At 43.3% G+C, this 18,731-nt stretch overlaps 1 long non-coding RNA gene across 2 annotated transcripts; it reads left to right on the forward strand.

The window, feature by feature from the left end:
* Window positions 1-8,470: 8,470 nt before the first annotated feature.
* On the forward strand, window positions 8,471-18,131 carry LOC133382164 (uncharacterized). Of its 2 annotated transcripts, none has more exons than XR_009761824.1 (3): window positions 8,471-8,512; window positions 8,584-8,630; window positions 17,953-18,131. It is a non-coding gene; the product is annotated as an uncharacterized LOC133382164 (long non-coding RNA). The 2 variants fall into 2 exon arrangements; XR_009761825.1 differs by lacking the exon at window positions 17,953-18,131 and adding an exon at window positions 13,647-13,692.
* The last annotated feature ends 600 nt before the right edge of the window (window positions 18,132-18,731 follow it).

Consider the following 18,731-nt stretch of genomic DNA (forward strand, 5'->3'; position numbering starts at 1 on the left):
TGTATATTATTTTCAATAAAAAAGTAAATTAGAGGGTGGGGCCACAAGAAAACAGAAACAAAAACATCCCAGAGGAACGCCTACTTGTGTGAATGGAAAACAATGGATTTGAAGCTACCATTGAGCATGAAGTGTGTATGCTGCAAATCTATTACGATGGTAAAAGCAGTGTATTTGCTAGGCAGAAATGTGGTGCCAGCCTTGCAGGGTAGTCTGGTAGTGTCCCATCCCCCTCTCTCTCTTTCTCTGCTTGCCATTACCTGCGTATCTGTCACCTAGGGCTAGGAATGTGGGACTCAGTGGTCTGCTCAGGAATAGGGAAAGAGATGGATTCAAGTCTCCTGCTTGACAGCTTCAGCCTCTCCTCTTCTCCCAGGCGCTTGAACAACTAATAGTGTATCCTGAACGGTCTGAGCAACATGGGGCCCCCCACCAACCTTTGAGTATGTCCAGAAACTAGTACAGCCCAGCAATCCAAGTAAGCAGTTTATTCAAAATAGAGAAATTAAGCAGTATATAAAATAGGGAAAGGGAACAATTGGGTGCCTGTCAACTTCAGGAGTTCTTAATTCATCTTCCTTCCTTGTTGTTAGGAGTAAAGCACCAACACTTGTAACAAGTAACCTGAACCAGTGGGGGGCAATAGACAGAACAGAAACCTATTCTTCCATCTCTGATTCTTTCTTTAAAATATCCACTTGTTGATTTTTGTTGTTGTTATGTGCCTTCAAGTCAACTACGACTTAAGGCGACTCTATGAATCAGCGACCTCCAACAGCATCTGTCATGAACCACCCTGTTCAGATCTTGTAAGTTCAGGTCTGTGGCTTCCTTTATGGAATCAATCCATCTCTTGTTTGGTCTTCCTCTTTTTCTACCCTCTTCTGTTTTCCCCAGCATTATTGTATTTTCTAGTGAATCATGTTGTTTTTCTCAGGCTTTACTTCCTCCTCTTTCTTTCTAGGTAGTTAGTTATAAAAATGCATATATTAGGGGAAAGTGTGCATAAAAATGAATATATGAGTGAAAATAACATGCAAAAAGGCACGATGTGATGAGAAATGGCTTGCAAAAATGTGTACCTTTGTCAAAACTGCCTACAAAAATGTGTTTATTTGGAGAAATTTGCATTAAAATAGGGAGAATTTTCATGAGGATTTTTTTAAAAAAATTCACAGATCACTCTACAAGAAATGTAGAGAAACTGAATTTAACGTTAGAAAAGTAAGAAACTGAGAGAACTTAAATTCACAGATCTTTCCATCTCTAATGGCCACTTCATATATGTCTGTATTCAGAATGGCTTTATTTCCCAGTAGTAATAAACCTTAAGTTCCTTTATTCTTTCAGCCACCACTCATAGCAGACTATTAATATCTGCATTCTGCTGCTGTATATACCAAACTCCAATACTTCCTTCCTAGGATGACTGACTGTAAAATAATAGCAGGATCATTATTTCTAAAGGGTGGAGTTCACAGGCCCACAGACCAGCACAGAAACATAAACATTATACAACAGCAGCCATGTGTGTTTGCTTCAGGGGCAATGACCTTTTCTGTCCAGGCTCCACTACCATAGCTGTTTTCTAGAAGTTACTAGAAAAATTGGAGGGCACTATTTAAATACTATTCTAGTTCCAGTGAGAACTACCATTGCCACTAAATTGCTTATATGAATGGTGGTTGTGTGACTTTCACAGGAAAAAGTATTGAATAGTGACCATGTCATCTCTGTGGTATTATAAAAGTTGTGTTTGTGTGTGTGTGTGCGTGTGCATGTGACACTTCTTTTGGCATTTTAAAGAGTGGGTTTGCTTTAAATTTGTTAGTACCACTCAGATGAGTACTTCTGTGCTATGCTGCACAAGCACTCATGTAATCTTTTAAACAGGAGCAATCTCAGCTACCTCCACCTGTGCAGCAATGAACTAAGATAAGAGTTCAGACTCCCCCCCCCTTTTATGTGAAGCAGGATTTTTAACTAAGACAAACTAGCCTTTGTGGAGCAGAAGTCCACTCTCCCCACACTCAGCTCCAGATTTGAAGTGTTATCACACAATGAGTTGTATTCAACTAAGTCCTACTCAGACTAGACACATTGAAATTAATGAACATGTTAGTCATGTTCATTAACTTGAATAGGTTTACTCTGAGTAGGATTAGCACTGAATGCCACTACTGAAAGCCACTCATTGCTCCTAAAAATAACCATTTGCATTTGCACACAGCCAGAGAAATATGATGACATATTGGGAAATGATGCACAAGAAGCATCAATGGAATATGGGTAAAACTGCTGCTTTGTTCAGATCCTGTGGATTAGATAAGGACCTTGCTCATGAACATAAGTCTTGGCCGGCTGGCAAGGTTCAGGAACCATCACAAAGGTCACTATGGATTTGCTGAAGAATATTATATTTAGCAAATCCCTGTCCTCTTTCTGTCATCTCCATGGCATGCTAGAGATTGCCTCAAAGGCCTGAATAGTTTTGATTCTATTCTTTAACTCCATGAATTTGGAAGAGCCTCTTGTGTTGTGGCTTGTGACAATATGAGATGGATGGTGCGTGTGCTCCACTCCTTACATGCTAGAGGCAAAGGGGCCTGCAATTATCTTTGGCATCTCTCTCAGGTGCTGAAGTAATATTTATAAGCTCACTCTTTCAAGCTAAAGAAAAATACACATAGGGTCAGTTATATGACAATTACTTCCTTATGCTGAAGTGACGGAGAGAACGCAGAACAAGATTTCACTAGATATGCCCAGTTCTTGGCAAGTTCTTTCTCTCTGCAGTTATTTTTTTCTGCTTACATTTATCTAATGCATTGGGGTGGGGGTGCTATGCAGATCCTTTACAGTGCAGAAGACAACGGATTGCTGATGATTTAGGAATGCTGGAGAAGGATGCCTGTTGGAGCATAGCCAGATGCAAGGGTACAGACTGCCTTCACATGCTAACTTTTTTTGGCTAGAGTTTCTTATTACTGTTTCCAGACCTGGCAGCAATTCCAAATAACCTCAAAATTGCTGCAAATGGCAGTGACGTATCCTCACTGTCATGCATCTAAAATACGTAGTATTGATCATCATGTCATTTTTGTGCCTGGAGCTGAGGGATTCCACACCAGCATTGGCACCTTTAGAAGTGGAAGTGCTGGCATGGAAATTCTCCACACTTGGTGCCTGAGTGTCACCGCAAAGTACCGCCACAGCAAGGGTACATGGCCACATGGCAGCTGTTTCCAGCAGTTGCTGCGTGATGGAGTGATGTGCATTCTGGCTTGAATGTACCAGTGGCAATTAATTGCATGGAGCAAACTTATACTTCTCAATGGACTCTCTCCTGGTAGAGCAGGATTGGGGGACTTTTTTCAGCCCAAGGGCTGCATTCCCTTCTAGGTAACCTTCTGAGGACACATGCCAGTGGTGGGCAGAGAAAAAAAAAGGTAACTTTTAGCTTTGTACAGTAACCTTGTTTCAAAAGATCCTCGCACATCCATCTCTATCCTCCATCCAGGCAAGTGAAAAGCATCATTAGAGTTCAAGGTTACATTCTCGCCGGGGATACGGTCTAGCCAGGCAAAACACTCCAGGAAAGGGCAAAGCAGGGCTGGTGAGGAGCATGGCCTAGGGAGAAGGGGCACGGCTAGGGTGTGGCCTGAGAAGAGTCCCAAGAGTCAGACAGAAAGGCCCGGAGAGCCGCATTCAGCCCCTGGGCCTGAGATCCCCCATTCCTGCCGTAGAATAACTGCACCCCATTCAGCTGACAACTCTAGCACAGATGTCAAAATGTTCCTGTATAGGATAACGCAAAACAAGCAACAACCTTCAGTCCCCAAAGCTTAGGCTGCTTCCAGGTAGGGGGCCATGCACTGTGTCTCTTCTGCAGCTTTTGTGAGGAATCCCATTTAATGTCAAAACGGTGTTTGTCTGGCTAAAGAATAGAGAAGGCAGCACCTGCACAGAACAACCTAAAAGCAAGATCCATTTTGTGGAATGTAGTCTTTTCTTTGTTCAACAGCTGCAGTCATGCATGCTGCACCTTATTGATTAATTTTATTTGCAAAACTGTCTGTACCACCAACATTAAAACAAATGTCATGGTGGTGGGAACAGCATAAAATCAATTATAAAATTACATTGATAAAACAAGTACTCCCCCCCCCAGCTCTGTGTAGCCGAATGTGTTGGGATTACACATCCATAGCCCTAGCACTACACAAAAGCAAACAGTGAAAAATAAAGATAAAAAACAACAGAGTGAAGCTGACAAGTGGACTCTGAATTAATCTGCTCTTGAAATGCTGACTGAGCAAGAGCAAGTTTTGTCTCATGTGTATACTATCTATAATAGCCTGAATTTCTGATCTGGATCTGATCCAAAAGCTTCTCAAATCTACTTGCTCAAACCCATTTATCTCTGAATTTGGAAGGCATTTGAAAATTCTTTATTCACTGCACTTGTTGAGCTGGGCATTGCAACATTTCTGCAAGACTGCCTTTGAAACATAGTTTTTCTGTTTTTAAATTAGAAGGAAGCAGTGACCATAGAAATCCATTATAGATAGGTGGAGATTTTGGGAAGCTGAATTATGATGACCAAATGCTTTTTGCTCTTTTATAGACTCAGAACCTTTTTGCAAAGAAAGTTCTTCAGTTCTTTACTGCTTTTGAAATAGATGCCGTGAGGTCCTTATTAGATCGTTCTGAGACATTGCCATATTTGCCATTGGCTTATTGAGAGAGCTGAGCCTATATGAGATGGAAAGCAGGAGTAAGTAGTTAAACCCTAAAAGCAAATCCCAATATCATGGAGTCAGTTTCCCTTTATAGGAATATCAGTAGACTTATTCACATGTTACATAAACACAGGTACAACCTGTCGCTACATACGTTCAAGCGTTTTGTGAAAGGATATATACTTGTTGATGAGTACAGCTCAACTAATGTGTGAAGAGGTCCTTAAACTGTACACTCATTGAATGTTACATGTGAATATGTAGGAATGTATAGGTCAACTATTTGTGTACATAGATTATACACTCATTCAGTTTAATAGGGCTGTATAACTAGTTTATCTGAATCATCAATCACGGACCAAATCAGGCTGATTTATGCCAAAATTGGATCAGGTTGAGGCAGTTACAAATAACTACAGAGTGGACCACGTGGACTGGAATCAATTTGCAGCAATTTGTGCCAATCCAGACCTCAATACAGTCTCCGAAAAAGTGAGACAGTCTCCAAAGTGTTGCAATTATTAATTACAACACCATATAAGGAGAATGCCAGGGCAGGAGGGGAACTTGACTTTGCTCATTGAGAGCTTCCAATGCAGGGCTAGAATCTCACCTAACAATCATGGTGCTTGGTGGAGGGATAGTGAAATCTTAAAATGCAGCAAGAAAGAGTTTGGTGGCATTTGTTCAGCTTCTGTTTTGTTTCCTTCACAGTACTATAGCCATGTTTGTTTTCCATTATTTCCCATTCAATCCCAATTCCATTGTTATACAACAGCAAAAACAAAAATTGTCTGTTGCGTCTGTCTTAGTCTTAGCTACTGAGGCAGTGTCACTTTCCTCATCCCCCCCCTTCTGGTCCTAGTTTTTTAGGTTAGCTTTGCATTTTATATATAGCTGTGTTGTCTTCTGTGATTGTCTTTAGTAGTGCTTTGTCTTGTGTGTGTCTGTGTGACTCCGTATATCTTGTGAGTACATTGTACACAGTCCAGTACATTGTATACAGTTGGTACACAAACTGCACACATGCACATCAGTTCAGTGCAGCCTTTTTTTAAAAAAAAAAACTTTTTGAAATAAGCAAACTTCTAAAGGTGGCTAGCAAAAACAAAAACACAAAACAAAACAAAAACAAACCACCCTTGAGCTCCTGTCCAAAATTTGAGAATGTTAATTCCTTCTTGAGGGGCTACCATGTCTTCAAATTTCATGCACTTAAGTTTTTAAAAAAGTTATTGCTGTTTTACTTTTAAAACATTTACAATTTTAAAGGTGGCTAGCACCAACATCCCTGGAGCTACCTTTCTAAAAATTGGCAGGATTAATCCACTGTGTAAGGGCTGCCATGCCTCCCAATTTCATACAACTATGTGAAAAAATAAGAAAGTTATTGCCATTTTGATTTCTCAATGCACACCAATGGGATTTCCAAAGATCTGGTTTTTTCAGATCATGATCCAAACCCAGGGGTCAGGACAGGCCCAGATCATCCCAGTCAGGGCAGATACAAATTGCCTTCAAATTGGATTGGGTGTGTGTGCATAGCTCTGGAATGTAACATGTGAATTATGGGTTATATATTTCCAGAGGGATAGCTGTGTTGATCTGTTGCAGCAAAATCAAAAAGAGCCTTTGACTCCCAAAGACTAATAGGTTTTATTATGGCATATTTTTCATTATAAGCATATGAAGCTGCCCTGTAGCAAGTCAGACAATGGTCCTAGTGTTGCTTACTCTAGCCTACAGTCTCCAGGGTCTTTTGCATTACATGCTAAGTGATGGTGGGAAATGAATGTGGGACCTTCTGCATACAAGGCATCTGCTCTTCCCACTGAGCTATAGCACTTCCCCAAATGTTATATGACTCAGAGGTACCAAACTTGCTACTGCTTTTACAGGACGTTATTTGAAAGAGTTGAAATTTAGGGGTGCCCCTGAATGTCTTCATTACTGAGGCTGTGTACACATCATACATTTAAAGCACATTTAATGTGCATGGCTTGTCCCAAAGAATCCTAGGAACTGTAGTTTACGCATCACAGAGCAATAATCCCCAACACCCTTAATAAACTACATAATTCTTTGGGAGAAGTCATGTGCTTTAAATGTATAGTGTGTATGCACAGCCTCAGTTTCTCTACAGAAGCAGCCATTCCAACTTGCCTGCCTTGTCCCACATTCAGAAAGAAACCAAGGGCAACAACTTTCACTTTTTTCCCCAGCTGAGATTTTTCTGAGTTCTTGGGTGGATTCGATATCATAAGTTCGTCCTTTTTCCCCCCTGCATGTATTGTTATGGCTGACCATCAACCACCTCTTTGTTAGACAGACTGTGAATTAATAGCCTTGAATGGTCCACTGAAGGGAGCCAATGGAAAGGAGCCTTCTGCCCTATAAAATACCTACTGAAAATGTAGGCTTCTGTTGACCCAGCACAACAATCACTCACCAGTTAGCAGTTAGTTGTTACTCATCAGACTTCAAAACTTGCTCCAGCAGCTTTGCCAATATCTCTGCCACACACACTGACATGACTATAGTTGCCCTGGATGGTGTACATCAAAACAACAGTATGGAAGCTGGTGCCCACTGGGACTCATAGTGCAGAGAATAGGGCAGCCAATGATAGGTGCAGCCAGATCAAATGGTAGGTGGAGCCAACTAATTCTAGTTTTGTTCCCAACTTTCTCCGTTGCAATGATACCAAGAACTCTTAAGTACTACAGTACAAGTCTTTAACAGTGAATTTAAGAATCATCTCTTACCTTGTTTTAGTAGGTTTGAGTGCTGTCATATCTAATTAGCTGTTGGGAAAAACAAAACAAAAAACAAAAAACTCTGTGGCTCCACCACCCCTTCCAGACATCCCTGTCTTCCACTTAGGTCCCTATTCCTAGGCTTGTGTTCAGATCACACTGCTGCACATCCCATCCTAAATACTGTACAAAAAGACAGATGCCTCCAGAATCATGGGATTTGGACTGATAGAATCCCCTAAACTCTGCTTAGGGGGGACGGAGGCTCAGAGCCATAGCAGCCAGAAAGTAGCAAAGGATGGCATGGTGGTGCTGCGCTGCTCACCTGACCTCTGAGCAGCTGAGCTGCTGCAGCAAACTGGGACGGAGGGGGATTGCAACAGCAAGCACCATTGGCATGGTGCAAACTGTTAGAATAATCAACAGCCTTCAGTTATGACCCACTGTACCAAGAGAGAAAAACAACCACTAAAGGGTTAATATAAGTAGGCCCAGAAAGCTACATGGTATTCCTGAGTTGTGAGTTTAGTTTCTCTTTCACCTTTCCTCCTTGCTTTTGCTGTAAGCAGTAATGCCTGCTGTTGTTAAGCAAAAGATCCTATTTAAACTTTGCAAACGTGTTTTGTCTTCCTTGTTGTGTGACAAGGGCCATGTACACACTGGGTGTTAATGTGCATCCAGTGCAGAATGCAGGCACATTTTGGGGGGGGGGGTGCTATATACACGATGTCATCCCCATGTTGTCCCTGTCCCACAGTATTCATTGATCCAAATTGCTTTTGGCTGGAACTGCTATAATCTGTTTTACGCCAAGAATGCATTTCTCAAGCGCTTGCTGCTTGAATGTGTACACAGAGAGTGCTTCCTCAGGTGACCTCCTTCTGGGCTGGACCTTCTGACATTGCAGGACTGTGCCACTCCCCCTCATATCCGTGCCCATTCACTGGAGAGTTAAGTTTTCCCTTCCTTTTCTGGTAAAGCTGGGTGTTGCTGCTTTTGCAATGGAGGACAATGGTATGTGGGTAAATGGGAAGGGTAGAGGCATTTCATGGAAAACACAAGAAATCTTTTCTTTATATTTTCAGGGAGGAAAAGATTCAGGAACAGCTTAGAAGCAACCACTGCAACTATGGTATGTTTGAGCATATCGTTCGAGAGATGGAAAAGCAGGGGACCAACTGTATATCTGTTTGGGCACTACATTGTTTCTGGCAGTTTCAGGGGGTGAGAAAACACTACTTGAGGGGAGGGGAGTAGATAAGACCAATTTGCTCTAGTTGGTAAACCAGCACAGCATGGATAGCAGCTGACATGTTAACAAACATTATGGAGGGAAGGTGTGTACAATTGCAAAGCACTAGGGGAAAACCACCCATGTGCGTTTCAAAGGCTGTGTGTGTACATGCCCCAAATCTGCGTTGCAACACTGTGCCCCTCCCCGTCTCCATCCTGGACAGTGGTCAAGTGAGCTTCACAGTCCCCACCATGATGTCTGTTGTTGCTTGTGAGAGAGGGTGCTTCACAGAAACTGCATCAAGAGGGGAGGACAAATGGGCACACTTGATCAGGACTGGGCTGCTGTAAGCCCCTTACCATGAAGGGAAACATTAAATTACATTGTAGAAGATCGTTCTTGAAGCCATTTCTGCAAACTTGTTTTCCTGTATCTATAGGGTTTCCACATCTTTACTAAAGTCAAACTACACTCCTGATTCTTCCTTTGCAGCCACAGTTTCTCTGCCGTTCTTTTTGCAGTACAAGGAAGAATATTCCTTTGCAGCCAAGGCTTGGCCTCGAAAAAAGGAAAAAAGAAGAAAAGCCCCAGCTGCATATAAATAATATATTGGACAGTCATCGATACATATAAAAACAGTTATATTAGCAGCATACGACAGATGACAAAATCATGTAGATTTACCCGTCCCAAGGACCTCGTAGGCCTGTTGGAATAGCCATGTCTTCAGGGCCTTGCGGAATACGTCTAGGGAAGGGGCATGTCGGAGATCACATGGGAGGGAGTTCCAGAGAGTGGGGGCCACCACAGAAAAGGCTCTCTCCCTAGTACCCACCAACCTAACTGTTTTAGTAGTAGATAGGAAAGGCATACCTAGTTCTAACTAAGTTGGAGGCACAATGCCCAGACTTGGGTATTGCCCTCATGGCTCAGGAGAGAGAACAAAGACAGAGATGTCTCCTCTCTCCTCCGTCAGTTGAAGAAGACGACAAAGGAAGGAGGGGCAGGTCACCTTCCCTGAGCTTATCAATTTACAATGGAAGGAAGTTAGGTAGTGAATAGCACAGGCAGGCCCTCCCTTAGCATGTGTGGGCCCCAGGGCAAAAGCAAAGTTGGGGGCCCCCACATTTGCTCCGGGTCACGGTCTTGGCTGAGTCGCCGCCGTAGGTGCGCAGGCACCAGTCCCCGAACTGCCATCCCAGCTCGCTGTCCCCGGGGCGGCTACCGCTCGCTGACCACAGCAGGAGCACCGGTGGCAGCTTTGGCATGGTGGGCGGGTGGGCAGGCAAGCGAGCTCCCGTCCCAGGCAGAAAGAGAGCGAGTGAGTGCTGCGCTCTGCCTGGCGAAGGCGAGCAGGCAGGGAGGGAGGAGCCGGCTGGTGAGCAGATCACCAAGTGCGGGGGCCCCCCAAAGCTCAGGGCCTGGGGCAACTGCCCTGCTTCCCGATACCTAGGGGTGGCTCTAAAGGTAGGCAAGCCTAGCCAGCTGGAGGACCCTAACTCTATATTCCTTCTGGAATGCAAACAAAAGAACCCAAACAGGACTTGCTCCTGTCCCACTTCCAACAGGCACTGTGGTTTTACCTGTCCTGTGTCTGATGTCATATGACATCAGGTGATGATCAGGTGGGTGTAGTTTAGGCCAAACCAAATCATGGGCCACATGGGTAGGCCTGACAGGCCTAATTAGCCTAACAGTTCCCCATTGTTGGCCTAAGCTAAACCACAGCTAGCAGCAGCCAGCCCAGGCACCAGCAAGCTGCCTCATTAGCCAGTGTGAAGACACCCGTTCCCTTTCTGATGGGTTGACAATGGATTCCATAAGAATCCATTGATCAGGCCTTTCTTCCCCTAATGACTTTGCTCATCCACTGTTTCTGCATGCCCAAACAACACTACTGGCCACAAAGAGCTTCCTGTATCTTTGGTGAGGCATTGTGACTTTATAGGGGGGGACGCAGGCAAGCAAGCAGGGCCCACCTCTGTTCCAGTGCATGTGCTCACCTGGAGGGGTGGGGTATATAACTTTTCACCTCCAGTAACTCCCCAGACAATTGTGCTACAATGGTACTGAACACCCCCACCTAGGGTTGCCAGGTTGCTGACCTGAGACTGATCCTGTATCTTTAGGAGAAGAGAAAGTCAGTCAAGTGCATGTGTTCTTGCAACAATGTAATGAGAAAAACCACAAGGTGGAATTCTCCCTTCCCCCTGCACAACTTTTAAAGATACAGAAGACCTCTTGGTCACCAGACCCGGTCTCCAACAAGTCTTCTGTATCTTTAAAAGTTGTGCAGGGGGAAGGGAGAATTCCACCTTGTGGTTTTTCTCATTACAGTGTTGCAAGAACACCTGCACTTGGCTGACTTTCTCTTCTCCTAAAGATACAGGATCAGTCTCAGGCCAGCAACCTGGCAACCCTACCCCCACCTCATAACAAATAACCAACACCAACATTAACAGTGACCACAAAACAAACAGACATGGACAGATGTGGTAGTAAGCACAAAACAAACCTCAGCATCACCCCAGTGATGACCCTAAAAGTTACCAGTGACTTCACCACTCTCTTCCTCCACCTCAGTGCTGCAGATGTAGATGAGCTCAATCATCCACATCTCAATGCAAAGGGGGAACCATTTCCCATGGGCTCATTGCTCCAGCTGAGAGTCGCAGGATGACAGCCTGAATGCACTTTGGCTTGTTCCTCCAGCAAGAGTGGGGCAAAAATACCTGTGAGAGTGGGAGGAGACAGACACCCAAGCAGAAAGCCCATTGGAACAGAGTTCCCCAGCTGTCTAGCCCCCTCCCTCTGTGTGTCTAGCAAGAATCTTACATACTACATACACTATCGGTGAACTAGAATATTTTTATCTGAGATTTCTAAAACAATCCTAAATGCATTTACTTGGAATTAAGCCTAAATGATTTAAAAGGAATTTACTTCCACGTAAATTTGTAAAGTAAAGTTCAGTGTAGTAATCCCTTAATGTCAACTGGTTGCCATCCAAGTACTCAGGTATGAAGTGGTGTGTAGACTGCAGGGCAGCCCAAGTCCTCCCCTATGTTCTGTATGACACGGGGACTGCTCAAATGACATCCGCTAACTCAACTGTGAAATTAAGAGATGCCAGCACTAGCCAATGGAGAAACAAGTGAATAGGAAGTAGCACAGAGACAGTTTATTGCTAATACTCTCTGTTGCGCATTTCTGATGGGGGACAGGAGGGTTGTTTTTCAAAGCACATAAAATAGCACTGATGGAGGGTGGGAAAGTCTGTCTGCATGGGCAAGAAGCTCCCATTAATTAATTACCAGATAACAGGGTTGTATCTGGAGCTGCATAGAGATGCGTGGTAAAGCCAAGACAAGCTCATTAATCACATCTCTTTCACAGCTAGAAGCAGTTAGCCAAACTTTTTCTTAGAAATATATTTGTAAGAAAAATTCTTGGTGCAACTGTATATGGATGAATGATTAATTTGCATGGTTTAATAGCACATTCTCCCCCTTCCCCCTTTTGTTTTGGTAAAGAAGAAAAAGTTATGGCTGTGTCTGTGTAAGATGATGAATTGGGGCAGGGAGAAAATATATGGACAGCTTTCCATGACAAGGCTGATACCTGTCATCAGCCCTTCAAAAAATATGGGACTCATAATTTGCTTTTGGACTGTTATTATTATTAAAAAAAGAATTAAATTCAGGTGCATAATCCAAAACAACTATCTCAGGCCTCAAGCATCGGGGAACTTTGTTCACATTTGAAATTGAGATTTGACAGTTCTCTGCTACTATTATCCTATGACCTGCACCACAGATTAAGAAATGGTGTAGGCTACACATGGCCATCCTTCCAGAAGCAAGTTAAGAGCTTGAAATAATGCTGTTCTCTGCTGTTTGTTTACTTATGGGCCTTTGCTTTTATTGCATTTTTGTTTTGTTTTTTAATTGTTTTTTGAGTTGATAGTTGCAGTTTTATAGTTTTATTGTTTTGGAATTTATACTGAAAGGCATCTCATAAACAAACAAACAATAAACAAGCAAAAAAGAAAAGGCTTACACCTGACAGGGACTGGTACAGGTGGTAAAGCCTGCACAGCAGGCACAAGTTCATTATAAGTATGTCCTGGTATGAACCTCCCCAGACCCTTGGAGATCTGAGGCCCGTGGTCTAGTTCTACAAACTACATGTCTTCTTTCCCCAGAGAATCATGGGAATTGTAGTTTGTTAAGGGTGCTGGGAAGGTATAGCTCTGTAAGGGGGAAACTCCAGTTCCTAGGATTCTTGGGGAGAAATCATGTACTTTAAATGTGCATTGGATGTGATTTAAATGTATGGTGTGGATTTGCTTACAGATGCATCTTAAGATGCAGATGTGCTACTGGTTTAAATAATGAATATACTATAGCCAGCATGGATTTTTTGCATTCCGCAATGCTAAATTGAAAATACTCCCCCACACCAGACTTCAGTTTCACTTGAGACGGTCATGGCTTCCCCCAACGAATCCTGGGAAGTGTAGTTTGTGAAGGGTGCTGAGAGGGGACTCCTATTTCACTGACAGAGCTACAGTGGCCAGACTGGTTTAATAGTAAGCCACTCTGATTGAAGGTCTGTGAGGGGAACAGGACGTCTCCTAGCAACTCTCAGCATGCTTCACTAACTACACTTCTAGGATTCTTTGAGAGACGCCACGACTGTTGAAAGTGAAATAAAAGGCCTGGTGTGGATGTGGCCAGGGACAGCTTTGGTTTAAATTTAAGTGGGAGACTACATGTGTCTGCTGTAGAATAAAAAGGTGGGGGAAACGCTGAAAAGCAATGATACCGTTCATGTTTTCCTTTTGGAAAAGAAAGGGGCTTCCCCTCTGCCCAGTGCCCACCCAAACTCCTCTCTTTCCTGCTCCTCCCCCAGATCAGACCTGGGAGACCAGGGTTCGAATCCCCACTCAGCCATGCAGCTCACTGGATGACCTTGGGCCAGTCACTGCCTCTCAGCCTCAGAGGAAGGCAATGGTAAAACCACAGTGAAAAACCTATTCATAGAGTCGCCTTAAGTTGAGATTGTCATGAAGGCAGTCCATTTCCATTTTCAAACATGATTGCACAGAAATAAATCCCACTAAACTCAAAAAGTATGCAAATGATCAAACCCACCCTCCCTTCTCCTCCCTCCTATCTCCTCCCTCTTGCCCCTTCCCTCCCTGTTCTTTTGCCCCTCCCTCCCATGCCCATCCCCTTCGAATCTCCTCCTTCCCCTTGCCCCCCCTCCTCCTCCCCCTCCCCCTCCCCTTCCTCCTCCCTATGGTCAGTTTTACCTATCTTAAGCATGATTGCATGGGAGTAAATACCATTGAACTCTATAAGCATGCAAATCATCAAACCTGCCCTCCCCCCTTCCTTTGCCCCCCTCCAATCAGCTCTTTCCCCCTCCTCCTCCCCCATGGTCAGTTTTACCTATAATAACTATGATTGCATAGGAGTAAATCCCATTGAACTCAGTAAGCATGCAAATGATCAGACCTGCCTTTCCCCTCCTTTCCCTCTCCTCTCCCTTCCACCTCCCCTCCCCTCTTCCTTCTTCCTCCTCCCTCCCTCCCCCCCCGCCGGTCAGTTTTACTTATCCTAAGCATGACTGCACAGGAGTAGATCCCACTGAACTCAATAAACATGCAAATGATCAAACCTGTCCTTCTCCTCCTCTCTGCCCTTCCTCCTTTCCCTTCTCCTCCCCTCCCCATCCCGTCGTCAGTTTCACCTATCCTAAGCATGATTGCAGGGGAGTAAATCCCACTGAACTCAATAAGCATGCAAATGATCAATCCATTCTCAGCAAACTTGCACAGGATCCCATTTCTTACCTCCCGGACTAAAAAGCAGAGAAATTCACTAATAGGCAAAAACCCTTGCGGTTTAAGAACGTACCTATAGCCCACAGATATTTCTATCAAATTTTAAAAAGCAGGGAAATTGGGCAGCTATAGTGAATGTCAAAATGCAAACACAATTTGGGTTGGTCTTTCACAGTCCAATCCACTTCCTGTGTAGCTTGGAAGAATTTGGTAACATGCCTCTAAGCATATGGTGAGTGGTGGCAACACCTGCAATCAGCCCAAATAATAGAAAGAAGACGTGTGCTGTACTGATCTTGTTTTAGCAGGGAGGAAGCAACATTATTAAGTCAGTTGATATAGATAAAAAATCAGATAACTTTATTACGATCATAGATCAGCAAGCAAATATACATGTTTAAAAGAAACAAGTTGCATTAAAAAAATTCTGACAGACTCTATCTAGGACCAGGTCTAAGTTTTATATAGACTGTGGGGTTATCAATGTTCTTCTGCAGAGAATGGCGGCAGCACAAAAGCTGGTTACCTTCGCTGATACTTGGGGAGTTTTATCAGAAAGAAGGTATTCCACATAAAATGCCTCATCTCTGCCAGGAATATTTTGTAAAATTGGGGTAATTAAAACAGATCAGTGATCGCGATAAAATGAACAGTACTATAAAACATGGCCTACAGTCTCTACAGCCCCCTCCTCACAGGGGCACGTCCGCTCAGCGTAAGGAATTTTTTTAAACCTGTCATCCAACAGCGCCAAGGCAAGATGTTAAACTTGGCTAACATAAACGCTTTCCTAAATTTGGGGGTGGTCAGGGTGTCTAAGTAGTGAGTGGGAAGAAATGGCCTTGTGTTGGACCTAACGTCAGGATAGGCTGCTGCCAAAGCTAAATGGCTTTGAAATTCCATATCGAAGATTCGTTGCAGGATGCACATTTTTGCTTTGGGGTAACCTAGTGCAGGAATCATAGAAGGAGAAAACCCTAAGCTTAATATTTAGTGGTTAAGGACTTTTTCCACTTTGACTGAAAGGCGTCAGTTAATGTATAAGGAGCCAATCCTACGGGGGCAAACAACATTTTTAGCCAAAATTTAAATGTCCATATACGGGCTTCTATTGTAGTGAGCCCAACTTCTAGCCGTAAAATAGGGTTGGGGACACAGGATGGAGTGCCAAGGATAGCTCTCAAAAACTTGGTTTGAACAATTTCAACAAGGGCATAGTTATCATAAACACTTATTTGTGAGCCATATAGCATCTGGGCGATGGTTTTAGCAGTAGAGACCTGTATGGCTGCTGGGATGAACTGACCCCCTCTAGAGTAATAAAAGGAAAGGAGCGCCTTTGCACTCCTTTGGGCATTGGCGGTGACGTTTTTTGCATGGATTCACCAAGTTCCTGATGAATGCAGTGTCACACCTAAATATCGGAAAGATGTTACCTGCTCTATAGGTTGCCTACTTACTAGCCAACGGTGCTTTATCCTCTTCCGGGAAAAAATGATAACTTTCGATTTTAATTTTAATGTACATCGCCTAGAGTGGCTATCTGCCAGATAGGTGACACACAAATTAAATATTATTTATTTATTTATTTATTTATTTATCGTAGCTAATTACCAGGAATTCTTTTTTACAATAACTAGCAAGGGCACTCAGCAAACGTCTCAGCCCAATACATGTCAGTGACAAAAGAACTAAGTCATCAGCATATAGAAGAATTGACAAAGGCCTCTTTGACAATCTGGGCTGATGAAAACAGGTCAAAATCAGACTATTAACCAAAGAATTAATATAAAAGTTAAACAGTGTAGGGGCTAGAATGCACCCCTGTTTAACCCCCATACAGGTGGAAATAGGGTTAGATAAATGGCCGGCGCTATTACACCTTACATGTAAGTAGGTATTTTCATATAAACAGCGTATAAGTGTTAATAAGCATCTATCGATATTAGTGGCCTCAAATATCTCCCAGAGTCTGTCTCTTGGGATCAGGTCAAAAGCTGATTTAAAGTCAATGAAGGCAGAGTACAAGGCTCCCCCAGATTTGGCCATATATTTCTCCATGAGATGTTGAATAACAACTCCATGATCCATGGTGGAACGATCCGTTCTGAAACCCCCCTGCTCGTCAGTGAGAATATTTTCTTGTTCCAGCTAAGCTTGCGGTTTCTCGAGTAGATGGCTGGCATACATCTTACTAACAATATTTAGCAGACTGATGGGTCTATAGTTGGCAGGGTCAGACCTGGCACCTTTTTTGTAAATAGGAATAATTATTGTAAGACCCCAATCCTCAGAAATGCAAGCAGAGTGGTCTATGGTTGTAAAAAGAGCTGCTAATACTGGGGCCCACCATTCCACACTGAATTTGAAGACTTCAGAGGGAATATTGTCAGCCCCAGGAGCTTTGCCCAGTTTTAGTTTGGCAATTAGGCTAGAAGCTTCCTTGACGGTAACGGGTGGCCATTCATGTAAATCACTTATGTCAGACTTGGGGGGTTGAAGTCTTGTCTGTTCTCTAGCAAAGATTATACCAAAATACAATTCCCAGATATTCACTGAAATATGATAGTCCAAGGAGACTGCGGGTTTAGACCACCCTTTGCGACCAACTTCCAAAAAGTTGTTGCATCCTTTAGTCGAGAGGCTTTCAATAAGCATTGCCAATTTTCTTTTTGTGCTAGATTCTTTTTCCTTTTGATTAGATGTTTATAACATTTCTTCAGCTCCAACCACTCTAAGAGTAATGTCGGAGAATTTTTATCTCTATAGGCTGAGTATTTTACAATTAGTTGTTTTTTCAGGGCTACACATTCATGGTCAAACCAAGGTTTGGACTTGTATACCTGGGAAGAGATCTTAGACATAGGTTTAGGGTATAAGGTGCTTTGTAGGGCCAGGAGCAATTGCTGGAAAGACTCAAGAGTTGTTTTCACAGAGGTCGCTGTTGTAAGAGTCTCGCGAAGGCGAAAGCAGCTGTCTGAATGTAATATCCCTTTTAAATCCCTTTCTGTCTTGGCCGACCACCTAATGCGTGTTGGACGTATTTCAAATTCTTCATCCAGGGTTGGTTCCTGATCAGCGTAGATAGATTGGTTGCCACAATACAGAGAGAGGGCTAGAGGAAGGTGATCACTTTTGGAGCAATTGTCTATTACACAAGAGGACACTGCCTGAAACAAATCGTAGGAGACGATGAAAAAATCAATGGTAGATGTTCCACTGCTAGAAAGAAAAGTAAATTCGCCATTGAAATCTCCTTCCACCCGCCCATTTACCAGGACTAAATTCAGTTTATTCAGCATTTGCATAAGGCAGAGCCCGGAGTAGTTATATCCTCTGTCTTTTGATTGTCTATCCGGTACGTTGTAGACCCTGTCAATAGCCGGCTATGGCTCTTGGAAGCAGGAATAGAGAGCCTCATCACTTGAACCTATTCTAGCGTTGAAGTCTCCCACGACGATCACCAGGGCATCTGGATGCAGAGACGTCATCTTAACAATATAGTCTTCTAATCTGGACATAGCGGCCTTCGCTGGTTCTTTTTGGTGACATGGAGGAAAGTATACATTTATAAGCAATAGCCGAGCCCAATTGAACTTAACCACTAAGGAAGTAGCTAGCCCCACAAGGTGCTCTGGTTTGATGGTAAAAGCACGCACGTTTGTAGAAACAAGTATACTCAGACCTCCTTTGGGGCGCCCCCCCTTTGTGCTTGGGCTAGCTTCCAGGGAGTATGTTGTGAAACCGTTTAAGATCCCCTCTTAGCCAGGTCTCTTGTAGGAAAATAATATCATACTTTTTGAGGTCTGAGGTCTGAGGCTTTATTATTCCAGCCAGAAATATTCCACGAAAGGAATAATAAGTGTGAAGTAGGATGATTTACTATTTGTCAGGTTGAGGTAGGATGCATGGATGATAAATTCTGTCTCACCACTGCCATATGTGGTGGTCCAGGTTCCGTCTCAAGGGAAACAATTGCCTCAAGTGTTGAATCTAGTCTGCTGACATTTGATATAATTGGTTTCATAGGGTTAAGTGGGTGGTTAGAGGAGGCAGCTGTCTTCTGTGGGGACCCCTCTTCATCTTCATCAAGCCATCTCATGTCCATCCAGGACGGAGATGCATGAACAGCAGCTTTTGCAATGTGA

Source organism: Rhineura floridana, chromosome 3 (assembly GCF_030035675.1).
Source record: "Rhineura floridana isolate rRhiFlo1 chromosome 3, rRhiFlo1.hap2, whole genome shotgun sequence".
NCBI lineage: Eukaryota > Metazoa > Chordata > Lepidosauria > Squamata > Rhineuridae > Rhineura > Rhineura floridana.